This window comes from Tachypleus tridentatus, chromosome 8, assembly GCF_004210375.1.
Source record: "Tachypleus tridentatus isolate NWPU-2018 chromosome 8, ASM421037v1, whole genome shotgun sequence".
Classification (NCBI taxonomy): domain Eukaryota; kingdom Metazoa; phylum Arthropoda; class Merostomata; order Xiphosura; family Limulidae; genus Tachypleus; species Tachypleus tridentatus.
In genome coordinates this window covers 18,249,171-18,265,275 of record NC_134832.1, presented here as the reverse complement: position 1 = coordinate 18,265,275, position 16,105 = coordinate 18,249,171, and the positions used below count along the sequence as shown (strand labels likewise).

At 32.5% G+C, this 16,105-nt stretch overlaps 1 long non-coding RNA gene across 1 annotated transcript in view; it reads right to left on the bottom strand.

Annotated features, from left to right (window-relative positions):
- Positions 1-4,462: 4,462 nt before the first annotated feature.
- LOC143224106 (uncharacterized) overlaps positions 4,463-16,105 on the bottom strand; it is a 56,877-nt gene continuing 45,234 nt past the window's right edge. Inside the window, exons 2-3 of the long non-coding RNA XR_013013214.1 lie at positions 6,351-6,455; positions 4,463-4,749 (exon numbers count right to left, since the gene is read on the bottom strand). This is a non-coding gene — a long non-coding RNA (uncharacterized LOC143224106). The remainder of the gene's footprint in view (positions 4,750-6,350; positions 6,456-16,105) is intronic.

The following is a 16,105-nucleotide window of genomic DNA, read 5'->3' as shown; positions in this document are numbered from 1 at the left end:
CAGGCCGGCAATCCCAAATACAGCCATTCATTGCATTTAGCTTTTGACCAAAAGGAAAGCAACTAGATAGAAACATCCGCCGTTACAAAGACTTTGGTTTGTTTTGAATTTCGCACAAAGCTGCTCGAGGGCCATTTGTGCTAGCCGTCCCTAATTTAGCAGTGTAAGACTAGAGGGAGGGCAGCTGGTCATCACCACCCACCGCCAACTCTTGGGCTACTCTTTTACCAACGAATAGTGGGATTGACTGTACATTATAACGTCCTCACGGCTGAAAGGGCGAGCATGTTTGATGTGACTGGAATTTGAAACCGTGACCCTCGGATTACGAGATGAGTGCCTACCACCTGGCGGCCATGCCAGGCTACAAGCGCTTTGAGCTGAAGAGAAGTACTGACTACCACTTTTATGTTTTCTTATAGCAAAGCCACATTGGGCTATCTGCTGAGCCCACCGAGGGGAATCGACCCCTGATTTTAGCGTTGTAAGTACGTAGACATACCGCTGTACCAGCGGGGTACAACTATCACTTTTAAATTGAACTCACAGGTGGAAGTGCGAATCGTGTTCAAGGGTATTGCGGCTCGAACCCTGGATCATTACATCCGCAGCATATTACTTCTAGCCCTGAAACTTTAATGAGGGTATAAATACAATGGGTATTTTATTGTTATTATTATTTTAAAGTTAATGATTCTATAATGATAAAAACGATTTAAATTATTTTTCACGATATTTTTGTTGTAAATTATAAGCTGGTTTGAGATAGAAATGCTTGTAGGATGAAATTGCATTTACGTATATAGGTAAATACAAACATGTACCTCTCACGCCACAACAGTCACCTATCTCTTCGACTACATTGAGATATAATCGTGTCTTTGAATAGAACCGATCCTTTGATTTTCCAACCACCGATTGAGTCTCGTTAATATCGTCCCTAAATTTGCAAACCTTCTTCTGCTGATATTTCTGCGAATATAAACGGAAAGGGAGGGAGGGAGGTAAAGTTTTCTAAGACCACCCACCTCTTACTTAAGATATATTTTTGCTATATGCATGACTTGAGATGGATTATGTTTTTTTAAAACTTTGAAAGATGTTCTGTTTTTACATTCACCGGCCAGGCTTAAGCTGTATAACTCTTCAAGGTAATGTTTTTTTTAAGACAATTAAAAAGTACATTAATCTACATGACTTCAATATATCCCCTTCACCTCCCACCAGTTGAACTTACGTTTTACTCATTATAGTGACCTTCTTCTGTTGGGTATTGTAATAAGTTTCAAGCTTACTCTGTTTATCCATTACAAATTTGTAAATAATTGATCACTTATTGGTTGAAAATAAGTTTTGAATCTTTCAACTTTTAATGTGACTACCCACATACTGTATTTTCATCATACAACAGAACCTTTCGTGTTTTTTTTGGCTGACCCCACACTATATAATTTAATTTGGAATGACATTAAACAAATATCTGAATTTTTCTTTACTTCAACGACACGCATACTTTCAGCGAAGGAAAGAAACAATCCATGAAGGTCGTAAAAGAAGTTACCACGAAGTTTGCGGGATAATAATAATTAATTAATTGTGACATTATAGTGATGTGTTATTCAAGCTTTTAACGATTTGAGATTACTAGAGATGTGCAAAGGACTTTATATCAAATCCTACAACATATTAAATAGAGTTGAATTCATTCCAAAGTAAATATTTTTGGTTGAGATATCAAGTTCCTAAAGTTTCATCTTCCGCAAATTTTCAGGAAGTTTTTCTAGATGTTGATGGCCAACAGATCCCATGCTGTCAAATATGATGACTTTTCTTGTATTTGATGGGTATCAACACCCATCAACTTGATCTGGTGCTTTGTTTTAGAAGAGACTGTTATATTTTTCAAGGCAATCCCTATCTTTAACTTTTGACTGAGATTACGCTCTATTTTCACAATCATAGAACAGCTGTACTTGTACAACGTTGTTAGAATATTCTTGATTAAATCAGTAAATCTTAATAATGATAAAGAATGATGATTATATACTTAGTACATGCAATGAGTGCATGTTTGTGATTTTAAAATATTGTAGAAATGTGTTAGTGCTTAATTGTTTAAAATTTAGTAAAATATGTTAGTGCTTAATTGTTTAAAATTTAGTAAAATATGTTAGTGATTATATTATTCAATATATAGATAGTGTAAAGTTATTAGCAATTATATTATTTAAGATACAGTAAAAATGTATTAGTGATTAATTACATTGTTTTAAAACTTTGAATTGCAAAGTAGAGTGATTAAATATTTATCATAAGACAATAGTATTAGACATAACATTTTTTCCACACCACATTGCTTATTTGGTTTAATTAGTGATTTTCAAGAATTAGAAAAGTATATAATAATAGTATTCCAGCCACGCTATATTTGTCTTATCCATTGCCGACAACACTTCCTTCCGCCAGGATTGGATGAAACAAATCACTGGTGGTTGGAATATTATTATTATTATAATACACTCTCATATTTTTGAAAACCTCAAAGACACTAGATTAAAAATGTAGTATTTAAAAATGTAACAGGCTTAATACTAATGTTTTATGACAACTGTAATTCTAACCATTATCCGCCAACTTGTAAAAGACGTACTCACAGTAATTATTATATATATATAAATAAACTTTGAAAGCATTAGTGATTATATAGTATAAATGAAGACAAAATGAAAAGAAACCAATGTGACTTCTTCAAATATTTATCGTGGGAAAACTCAAAAATTAAGCTAGGTTATCGATTACTTTGTTAAAATATAAATAGAATACAAAACTAATGTATTGTTAAAAAACAAACCGTTAATATTGTAGAAACATATTAATAATTAAGCAATACAAAGGGAAAACTTTGAAATGAATTATTTATTAGAATCTTTGAATACCGAAAAGAGTAAAAATATTTGTCGTTTTTCAAAGTTTGTAGTGCATGCTGAAGGAATTTGGACTCTTAGGCAATAAAGTTAAAATAAAAAACGAACTTCACTCTCTAGATAATAAAAAGAGAACTATTTGTTTCTGCCATTGGATCTTGATGGCAGAAATCGAGAGGTGTTTTATTATATGGAAAGTAAATGTTTTTATAACTTAGTTCCCAAAATAAAAAGTAAGAATTGAGACATGTAAATGATTATATTGTTAATAAAATTAAATAAAGCTTAAACATGTTAGTAAATGTGTTGTTTAAAAAAATTAAACATTAGAGTTGTAACGTGTAAGTGATTACAACATTGAAAAACCTAATGTTGAAATGTGTTATCATAATATTCTTTGAAAAGGTAGATCAAAAGTTTCATATTTCAGAGAACACTGAACATGATTAAAAATATAAACATTTTGAAATATATTACCGATAAAAAGATTAAAAACGTAAATATTGTTGGAATATTTTGTGATTATATTTTTTGAAAAGGAAGTAAGAGCTGAAATGTGTTAACGAAAACATCATTGCTTAGAAAAGTAATTTTCATATTTTTAAACACCAGTAAGTTTAAATTTTAAGAGGAAAGAATTATTGCCTTCTTGCTCTCAATAGAAAACTGCTTCTACAAATATATTAAGCTAACTACTTGTGTTTGACTTCCCTGGTGACTCAGCGGTAACTCTGAGGGCTTATAACGCTATGAATCGGGTTTCGATGTCCGCGAAGGGCACAGGACATATAGTTCACTGTGCAGTTTCGTGCTAAATGACAAACAAATTTTCTAAATGGTTGCATCCGTTTGGTGTACATTCTGCTTATGAAATACTTTCGACAAACTCTTCAAAAATATGAGAGCTCAAAATAATACTAAATAACAAAATAACAATAACTTAGGTGTAAAATGATAGATAGATCACAAGGTATTTCTAAATAACCATTCAAAAATTATAAAATTCGGTAGTGTAACAACGACACTGGTGTTAATCTTAAAGTTGGTTGGGTCCAACCTCGTCACCTTGTGGCCACCGACTGTTTTCTCGTCAGCCATATCAATGGGTAATTTCAGGTGGCCCCAAACTTCCTGGGCCCCTACAAGTAGCCACAGTTGTTAATACAATGCTGCCTACAGATAAGTGGAGGACCATTAACTTCCTATGAAATTGATTACTTTCAATGAAAGCGACAACAACACAAAAATCGACCCAGAAGTCATAAAATAAGCACATCCGCAATTCTGGTTAAGTAATGGCTGCGTGAGTTACTTTGTGTTTACACACACACACACATATACACAGATACATTGTTTGCCAGAAGTTATTTACGTTAGCTGAACTGCAGATTTCGCCATTCAGAAGATAAGCCATTTTTTTCGGAAGAAAAGGCTTCAACAACAAAGAAATCTAAAGAAAAAAAGGCAGATAAAAAATACTCTGGAGATGATACAGATATGATTACAAAAGTTAATTTTATATATTCATTAAGGTACAACTTTCAAAACAAAAAGAAATAAGATAAGGTATATATATATAAAAAACATTCTCAGTTATTAAGCATTTTCTTGTAATTTGCATACTTTACAAGTTTTGTATGATATAAATAATAACATTTACAACACCAGAAAAAAACTATAAACATCCTTGAAAATTAATGGAAAATTAAGTTATATATATAAATAAACAAACTGTATAAGCAATTCAAAGGTAGATGGTGCAATATTTTTTTAGTTACGTCATTGTATAGGTTAAAGGTCACGTGCCCAATCGAGTTGTCAATACCTAAAAGAAGAGAAGATGACAATAAAATAATTATTTATATCGTAATATTCTAAACTATTAGGTAACTTTAAAACTATACTAAATGTCATACGTTTCGTTGACCTATAGCTTTAAAAAAAACAGTAACTGATTTTTGTCGAATCTCTCCAGATCTGAGATCAGAAATCTACTTTGTTTTGTTTTGTTTTCAATCAGAAAGTAAAAACACTATAAATAATGTTAAGAGTGCCTCGTTTATATTATTAACTTATATTTGATTGGTACTGTTAGTATCATTTCCTAATAATATCCTCAATAATGTTTAAGTTGTTATCTTTAAAATCCCACATCCCCTCCAATAACAAGGATCCGATATTTTTTTTTATTCTTGAAATCTTGTACTGCTAACTTAAAGAAACCGATACATAGCGTATTTGTTGTTTTCTTCCTGAAATTTCGCACTGCTTAAAATTTAAATGAACTAGCATATAGCGTATTTGTTTTTCTCCTGAACTTTTGCACTGCATGAAATTTAAAGGAACTAACATATAGCGTCTTTGTTTTTCTTGAAATTTTGCATTGCTTAAAATTCAAAGGAACAGGTGCATAGCGTATTTTTCCTTGAAACTTTATGTTGCTTAAAATTCAAAGGAACTGACAGATAGTGTATTTGTTGCTTTATTGAAATTTTGCACTGTTTAGAATTCAAAGGATTTTTAACATAACGTATTTATGTTGTTTTTTTTTAATTTTATGTTTACTTACATCATATAAACAGTTTCTTTCAATCGTTTGTTTTCAGCTGGGCTATCTTTGGGAGAATAAATTACTGCTTGTAATTAAATACTTTAATGGAGTCGTTACCCAGATTTTACCCTAAAATTACAGAAGAAGAAAGACACTCAACCTCTATTTTGAAGTCTCTAATAGCAGTCACCCCATAGTTCCCTCCTCCCTCCACTCTGACACCTATGAATTAAGCTATAGAGTAAATTGATCACAAGAGACTATTTTGCCTAATATTTCGAGAAGTAAAACTGCTTTTATCCTTTAAAAGACCAAACCGATTGTGATAGGCTTAGTAGAATGTTTGCTTTTTAAGTAAACTAATAACATAGAATTTCTTAATTGTATATTTGAAATGAAGCGACTCCAGTACAAACGTAACTTTTCTGATAGGAAAAGTTTGGAGACAAGTCAACATGCTTATTGAATCGTGATAAAAAGTTTGGTATTTTTTTTTGTGTGAAAAACTGTCTCATCCAGATTTCATTTACTATCTTTTTCCCAATTGTGAGATACCTTTGCGTCTCATTATCGATTTAACTATCTTCAAACCTACATTTTTTATTTTTCACAAACAGTTCTGTCCGCTTAGTGAGCCTTCCATATTTAAAACATTTCTTTTCTTCTTAACATCCAAATCCCTTTTTATGGTGTTTAATGAACAATATATCCATTCCCATGAGTATATTACACTACCACTACCCTGTATATATATATATACGTGTATATACTGTTTGTTTTATTTTGTTTCTAAACAGCTTTTAAAATTTGTTAAGCATGAAACAAAGGATAAAAAATGTTACAATAAATATTATTATTATTAAGGTTATACATACCCAAGTATGAAATTTTCTGGTTCTTTAATCTTAATTCTCATTCAACTTAACATTGAATGACCTCCACCTCAATTCCTTTTATGACTCTAGAGTAAACCTCACCACCTGAAGATAAAATAACAACAATGATGCTATTTTTTGTGTGTTTGCCAGATAATTAAATTTAAATAAGAACATTTTATTATCTCTTCAATAGCTTTTTTCAGAATTAATATATCTGCATACTACGGTATTAACCTCGAAATAAGGCATTTATAGTATTCCTAAATCATTCATATTCAATTAATAAGATAAGATATACAAAAATTAATAGATAATCTACAGCACAGAGTTTTTCTGCACAGCCAAAATCACGGACATATTACATATATAAAAAATTGCGTATAAAAAAACAGAGCCATAAAACCTTAATGGTAATATATAAAAATACAGAATCGTAGATCCTCAATGGTAATATAAAAAGTACTTAACCATAGAAGTGCAATGATAATATATAAAGAAACAGAACCTTAATTATAATACATAAAAATGCATAACCATAAAATTTGACAGTAACATATAAAAATAGAGAATCTTGCTGGCAGTATACAAAAATATAGAACCAATGAACTTTAGCAGTAATATATAAAAATACTGAATAACAGAATCTTATCGTTAATATATAAAAAGTACAGAACCATGTAACATCAATAGTAATATATAAAAATACGGAACTGCAGAGCTTTAATGGTAATATATACAAATACAAAATCATTGACCCTTAATTGTAATTCAAAAATACAGACCAGTAGAAACTTAATGTTAATATATATATTTGTGGAGGAGAAAAATGTTTAAAATAAACAACAGCATTGTATAAAACTTCTGACTTTTCCAGAGCACGTATTTGTGAAGTTGGAGATGAAAAAAGAAGTTTTTTGAACTGCACTGTTTGTCTTCTTCAGTCTTCAAGTAACGAAATCTTTCTTTCATCTCTCCCTCTATTTAACGAAAGTTAGGGCCACTAAACTCACAACGAATCAGTATACTTATATTTCCAAAATCTGGAGCAGCACTGAAAAAACGCTCTTGAGTCATGAATATTTTGATAAAATAATTTTGAAAATTCAAATAATTTAACCCAAGGGAACATACACGTCGGGAAGGCTTTGTCAGTGTGTTTATTTATAATTTTTGTGGAAATTTACGCAAGAAATATTTGCACATAGATGTCTCTAGTTTTGAGCTGAGAGACTAGAGGGAATGCAGATAGTCAACTCCAAATACCACCAACTTTTGGACGACTCTAGTGTGACGAAACAATGGAAATTGACTGTTACTCATAAAACGCATCCACGTTTTCAAAGTGCGGAATGAGTTTTCTTTGTAACGGGATGCGAAACCCCGTGCCTCTGAACTCAAATTGCGGGAAGGCCAACCACTAGGCAGAAACCAACATTAATTAAAAAAGTAGATGTTATACACACACACTATATATATGACTAATTTTTTGTTCTCATTTTCGGTATCAATGCTTCTTGGTGGTTCTTTTACAATTTATTTTTTATCATTATAGTTATTCAATTATTTTAATTTATTTACCTTTTTGACAATGAAACAAAGACAGGGATAAGTGGACCGCGAAGATAATTTAAAATAACCGTACAAGTCTTGCGAAGCATGATGGACATTATCAGGTAAAAGAGACAATTGTTTTAACCATGATAAAAAATACCTCTGAGTTCAGTCGATTGTTCTACTGTACCGGAAAATTAGACAAAACTTCATATTTTGATGTGTTTTTTTATTCTTCTGAGAATTGCCAAATGGTTTTGTTATTAGTGAAGGATGATAAACTCATATTAGGATAATCTATAAATCCCAGCTGCTTGCAAAACCTTGGGAAATTGACACCGTTTTGAATATATCTGACTCCCGCGGCTTGAGAAACATCTGGACTTCTACCATCGTTTTTGATATCAATTTATATTTAAACGTTTATGAAACGTCACTCACATATATCTATGATCTTAGAAATGAGTAAGCAAGAAGTAAACGACAGCATGTATATATAGTGGACTAACTAATCACATGTCTCTATCAGAATCTATACGTTTCTTTGTGAACAAATAATAATCTAAAAGATCTATTTCTGAGGTCGAATATTAATGACATCTTTTCGTATTTTTTCCTTCCTCTTTAGTCTTCCACCTGGACCACATATGTGTTAATGGCCATGTTACTCACGCGAACACGTGCTATCGATGTCTATTTCTCAAGTGGTCATTGTTGACGTAGAAGAATAATTTGAAGGACCATTCTTTAACTGCTAATTTTAAACATTGAGCAGTCTTATTTGAGCGCAGGCCTAGCTTACGGGTACAATAACGCAGCTGAACAGGTTAGATATCTCATAACACCTTTCGTTTCTTCTTCCAATCTCATTTTTACTTTTTTTCTAAAATACGTCTTTATTTGTCATCAATATTTTTAGTTAGATATGCAGCTGTTGAACTCAATTACTTATTGAATTATATCTGTCATTAGTTTTCGTGGCTAACTTACCAACTAGTTTTACAAAGACCAACTCATCTCTGAAATCACCATGTAACAGATTTCCCAATCCTCATCAAGATTCAGGCTCACATAGCAAAGATTAGACATCAAGCTCTTCGAATAATAGGTTATATAATTAATTCTTAGATTTAGTTCCTGAACTGAAAGCTATAGGTTTAAATCAATCAATACCAGCGTGATCAGTTAGTTTTGTGACCAGTATTTTCTGATTATCAAAATGATGTGCCTTTGCGAAGTTAGCCAAGGGTTTGTTGTTAATATTTTTTTAGACTTTTATCTTACCATCAGTGAGAAAACGAACCTATTGATTATCGTTTAAGATAACTGTGCAAAGGAAATGTTATCTACATTTGCTACTTAAAACTACAACTATCCAATAAGGTATATTACTGTGGAACGTTTTGTTTTTTAACTTTCTTTTGTTACCTTAAAATACTTTGTTATACAGACCGCACGCATCACCATAAAATTACTTTTGGCCAGTTATTGTAAATTTACTAATTAAATGTTAAACATTGTGCTAGCTATGTTACAGTGCAGATATGCTTGTAGGAACTTACTGAACAGATAAGCTACACAAAAACATGTACAGTGAATCTGTTTTGAACTTCGCACAAAGCTACGCGAGGACTATCAGCACTAGTTATCCATAATTTAGCAGTGTTCTTGCACTAGAGGAACGTTAATTATGTCATAACCATAAATAATAACTCTGTATTAAGAATTATCCAAGGGTGTTTTTTTTTTTCAATGAAACACTTTTCTATTTGCAAGCTTTCTGCTTCCCTTCTGGAGCCTTGATCGGGCAACAGTGTGCGTCTTACCTTTTCTAAGCACAATCTTCCTCAGTATAAAAGCCGTGACTTGTAATAAAATAATCGAATAAAAAATTTTGTTCTGTTCATAGTAATTAGCAACACCCTGTGGCTAAGTAACAACAGTTAAACGAATAGCATACACTTTATTTATTTAAGTCAACGGGAATAAACTTATTATTTCACGTTACATAAAAATTGTATTCAAAACGCTACTTGAATTAAATTTTTGGTCTAATCGGTTATTAACTTACGACCTACTTTGGCTGTAAAGTGGTTTCGATTGCATAATCAAGGAAGCTTATAAAACACATATATAATTTAAGTGGCGTTCTATTCTTGATTTGACTGTGATTTCGTATTTGTGTTCATAGAAATAAAATTTAAAGTCTTTACTGGCTTTTAAACTAGTTCTTCTATCGTTAATAGTGCCATTCTGTGCATTCTTGTCTGACAAAATGTACACTGTAAAAGTCTCTGCATAAGTACGCATCTGGGTATTTTACTGATAAGTGGTCCAACGAGTTAGGATTGATCTTATTCGAGTTTCTTCGAGCATCTTTAATCAAGAAAAAAGTTGTGGTGGGAACTTGTGAGGTTCAAATAGTTTGTAAACTTTAAATACCAGTAAATACAAAAAGATTCATCATAAAGCCTTTTTGGGGTCAGAGATTCTCTTTCGTAACCACACTCTTTATTTTGCAGTTGAGAGGGTTGCTTTGAATTGGCTTGCGATGTAGTTTTGGAGCATCTTGGTGTCGCACATATTCTGCTATATGAGTTTTGATATTTTTTCGAAAAACACGGAAGGCTTCCTTCTTCGGAATGTTGTGCCATTTGGCTCTGTTTTGTTTTATCAATCTGCTACCTAAATACTCCTCCTTTTTAATGGGATGCGAACGATGAAATATCAGTTCCAAAGACAATCACATTAGCCACTGGACTGCGCTCTTCTCGCACTAAATACGATGTCTCCTAGAATATCACATGTCTGTGATTTTGACTTGTTTATTCTATAGCAAACATTTTTCATAAAGGTGTATTCAGTATTTTTATATTAACTCTATAGATGGTCATAGCTACTGTTATATTAATAAAATACGACATAATTTCTTTTGTTTTCATCCTCCACATAATCTACTATAATTTGTAATTTAGTATAATACCTTAGAAAACAGCTAAAATACGTTTTTTTAACAATATAAAAGTTCGTGAATCGTATTATTCTGTTTTTATGCACTAAACTAAATGCATCAGCGCGATTAATTACGTCTAAAATTAAGTGTTGTCTGTCATTTCCTTTTAAGTAACACGGATCATTATACAATAAAGAATATATATATGTAAATTAAAGGAATTTACCTTTCAAAAGTGATAGGGTTAACGTACACATTAAAGACAAACAATATAGTCCATAATAATACTTAAGTTAATGTCCAACAACGAAATCCCACAATGGAGATTTAAATGTTTACAATAAAGAAGGTATAAACCAAAAATGCCGACATTTCTTTTGCTTCATATTGCAATCTGCTCTGAATTTATGATTTCAGAGATCTTCAAATGCCCTCAAAAACATGTATTTAATTGATGTAATGATGTAAACATATTATAAAAGTTTAAATATCAATATTTGTTTCTGCTGCGTATCGTCGAGATCCAATTTTAAGAATGAAAGTGAGTAGGTTGGTAATGAACAGATGCAGACCGCAAACAAAGAGAACTCCCCTACAAACACAGTCAAAGACAGCTTAGTTATCATATTGTCAACTCAGTTGACAACGAAATTCCCCAGGTTCAAAACTAACTAACTAACAATAGGAAGCAACGAATTGAGGTGCAATAAGTAAGAATAACAGATTTGCCATTTACTTGTTGGTCACTGATTCACCAGCCGTTACAAGTTCTGGACGAATAATTCACAATTCAGACAGTCTGTTTGGAACAAGAGACTTAATTGGGAAAGGTCGAGTCTTCAGTTGTGGTACATCGAGCTTTAAGGTCTTTGTTATATCCACCTATTTTCTCCGTAATTTAGTTATTGCTGAGAAAAACATCTGCTTAGTAAGCTTAATTTTCCTCAGACCCTCTTTTATATGTTCAGTATTATCAAATATAAATCATTCATAAATACTACGTACGTACCTATCGCATTATTTTAAACTGTCGATTTCTGTTTCCTATCTTCCTATCTTAGTATGAAAACTTGATATCTGTAATAAAACAATGAAAAACGACAACACCAAAAAACACATCAGACAGTTATCAATCAATCTCTTCCAAAAGATAACTGACAAATCCTGACAGCTCAGACGTAAGAGTATATCAACGACACTCAAGATAGAACTCTCGCAATTTTAGTCAACAACTCTCGACTTTGAAAAATGAAAAAAAGGTAAAATATTTAAAACAATAAAAAAAGAAAACGGTATACTGTACGTATAAAAATGTTTTAATTACCTGATTCTAACGATTAAATTTATTTAAATATGTAATTATTGATTTAATTATCCAGTGATTATATATTCTACTGAAGGTTTTTGTACAAAATATACAGCCATTTTCCTGTATAACCGAATTAAAAGTAATTTATAAAAGAGGGGTTGCATGTTCTGCCATGTTATAGGGACTGAAAAAAAAAGTTTATTTTTCAATATGTGACTTAAGACGAAAGACATAGTTCTTTTGGTTTATGTTTTTACCAAGTATATATTTTATGAGCTAGAAAAGGCCCCCCCCCAGTGGGTCAGCGGTATGTCTACGTACTTACAACGCTAAAAACCGAGTTTCGATACCCGTGGTGGGCAGAGCACAAATAGTCCATTGTGTGTAGCTTTGTGCTTAATTCAAAACAACAACTACAATAAACTAGAAAAGCTATGCTGCTTTGTTATGATTCACGCGCGAGTGGCTGATTCTGTCCTGAAGTGCTGATCATGTTTTTCTCTAAGATTTTTGGCAAAGAAATTGATTAATAGAGACACCATCAGACAGGAAATGATAGAATCCCAAGCTCTTTTTTATTAATTGATATCTTGTAACATTCTTTGCTAATTATTACTATATTATATATCTCTTTAGCACCTTGCGACATGAGAGATGAAGCTAAAAGCACACAATTAAACAGTTGAAAAACATTATAATGATAAAAAAACGTTGTCAAAATATATAGAGAATGGCAAAGTACAGAGCCACCTCTGTATGTTTCATCATAATGTAATTTTCTTCTCTACATCATATCTGATTAGATATGTGTTTTTTTTTTCTTATATAGGAGGTTGAAAGTTGAGGCAAGAAGGACCAGTGGTACTGAGATGAAGTAACGTTATGTATGCGAAATTTTATGGCGTCATAAATGATTCCCCAATTTAATCTTTAATTCATTAATTCAGGAGTAATAGAACGATAATAGTAACTTAATGATGCACATATTTTAAATTTTACCAACTAAGCACATTTCCGCTGGGTAAAGAAGTTAATGAAATAATGATGCCAGTCAGTCGTTATGCACAGAAATTATATTAACAAAATTATTTACCTTTTTTTCGGAAACAAGAGCCTCTTAGATATGTATAAAAATGGCTAATAGAATAGCATTAGACCAATGGAAATACACGGGAATATGTATAACATATCATGGTAGCGTATCACTTGTCCCACATTATTCGCAACCTGCGAAACATGGAGGCATTATAATGTAACTATCAATCACACTTTTTTCGTAAATAATAACTGTAGAATGGCTGGTGTTGGCCAGCTGCTTCCCCTCTTGTCTTTTTCTTGTAAATTAGGAATAGGTAACCTAGATAACCTTCGAGTAGCTTTGCAAGAATTTTGACAAAAGAAACCATTCATCAAATGCAGAGATAAATGTCACAAAAAATATGTTAACATAATTTAGAGATACCTTGTATGTTCTCAGTTCTGACCATAAATTCCGCTCACTAATTTGGCAGATATGCATATATGATTATGTATCCATATGATTAATAGTTTAAGCTATTGCATAACTTCATTTCGCAAAAAGGTATAGTATGGTTTGTTTTAAATTTCGCGCAAAGCTACACGAGGGCTATCTGCGCAAGCCATCTCTAATTTAGCAGTGTAAGACTAAAGGGAAGGTAGCTAGTCATCACCACCCACCGCCAACGCTTGGGCTACCCTTTTACCAACGAATAGTGGAAATGACCATCACTTAATAACGCCCCCACGGCTGAAAGGGCGAGCATGTTTGGTGTGACAGGGATTCGAACCCGTGACCCTCGGATTACGAATCTGGTGTTCTAACCACCTGGCCATGCCGGGCCCTCCCAGAAATGGAGCCAAAGACCTCCTAGAAGGAGTCACCTATTTTAACCATACGCACCAGTATACAGTAGTGTCAGTATGCATTACAATAACGTCAAGTAAGGGACGCTTAATGTTGCAATTCGTATTGTTGTAACGTCAGTGAAACGTGCACATGCCATGAATCATGAGAAAAATTATGCACTCTTGTAGGTTACTACATAACATGACATACGAATTTCAAAAGCAAGATATGAAAATTTTTGTTACTCTTCTGTTTTATCTGCTCTTCAGACAGAAAAGTTTCAGACACCCTGTAGAAGTACATATGTTTTTGTGTGTTTTGTAATTTCGGCCAAAGATGCACGAGTGTTATCTGTTCTACCCGTCCATAATTTTGCAGAGTAAGATTAGAGGGAAGACAGCTACTCATCACTACCTACAGCCTAATATTGAGATACTCTTTTTATCAACGAATAGTGAAATTGAACGTAACATTATAATGTCCCTACGGCTGAAAAGGAGAACAAGTTTGGTAGGACGGGAATTTGAATTCCCGACCTTCAAATTACCAGTCGAGCTTTCTAACCAACTGGCTATTCCGGGCCTGAAAGTACTTCTAGTATAAGGATATTTATGTGCTATAAGAATCAATGATAATAATATGATAAACCGTAACGCTTTTAACTGCTTGAAATATTTTAAATTGTTTTTAATTCTTTCCATAAGTGGCGTGTCTCGCTTTAGCAAGCATAACGTCTTTAGTACAGCGGGTAAAATAGAATAAGGATCCCGCCAGTTGCGGGATATTTAATATAAGATTTATTGCAATGCAATAATTATAAGATTATTCTGCGTCAAAAAAGGAGATCATTTGACGATTAGATAATAGAATTTAAAGAGGAATCAGCTGAGTACGAGAAACGTGGGTAAGTCATTTATATTCCCTGTCTAAAAGGTTCTTTTAGGCAGTCCCCCAGTGGCACAGCAGAATGTCTGCGAATGCACACTAAAGGTAGCCCATTGTGTAACTATGTTTAATTCCAAAAATAAACAAAACAATCATTTATATGCGAGAAAAAATGCTCTGAATTGATCTTTTATTATTTACTAGTTTTATTGTTCTAACAATATATAAGACTGATGGTGTAGATTAGGTTCGTGTCTCACTAAATCTACTATATGTATATTTTAGGAAATTTGATACTGATGGCAGCTGAAATTTTTCCTTAATATGAACTATAAGTTTTGAGAAAAGCCGGCTGCATGTGTACAGTTGAGCGACTGTTTGACCTGACCGTTTTTATTTGTTGCATGAAAAACTCTACTGAATATATATGTTTAACTTGTTGATTACCAGCCACTAGTAAAAAAAACAAAACTAGTTATCATCAAGAATAACTTTTGAAAATTCATACATTACCGAGCAATCTGCAACGTTACTATATAAACAAATTTTGTACCACAAAAACGACATTCCGGCGACACGTGAGTTAAACCACTAAATCAGACGCCAAAAGAGGTCAAGTATTGCTATAAAATACGATACATCATACCAAGAATCCAAGAGTAAAAGCAAAGGAGAATATGCTATAATGTGTCAACCCCCCCTACATATGTGATATCAAGTGCCGAGGAGGCCCTTCGTGTTACGCCAGGACTCATCATGCTGGCTGGATTGCGACAGACGTAATATTAGTAGTTATATAGGCGCTCTACATGTTATGCAATACATTAATTATTCTTAGCTATTAAAATCAGCATTATAAAACAATAATGAGCAAAATGCAAATAAGAAAATTTCCAAACTATGCTTTAAAGCTCGGCGGCAATTAATGAGAATTAGTTTAGGGTTAGGAGTTGAGTGGTTGATCCAACAACGTCTCAACTCCAACTGCCTTACCATGTTTACAGACAGTTGTAGGAAAGCAATTACCCTTAATACCTGGAAGAAGTTTTAAGATAGACTAAAATTAAACGCCAAAATTTCTACAAATTAAAATTTCCAATCTCCACTCTTTTATTTGACATTATTAGAAATAATAATTGACATTCTTATAGGTGTATAAGAATACACTAAATCTTGTCTAAATTTTA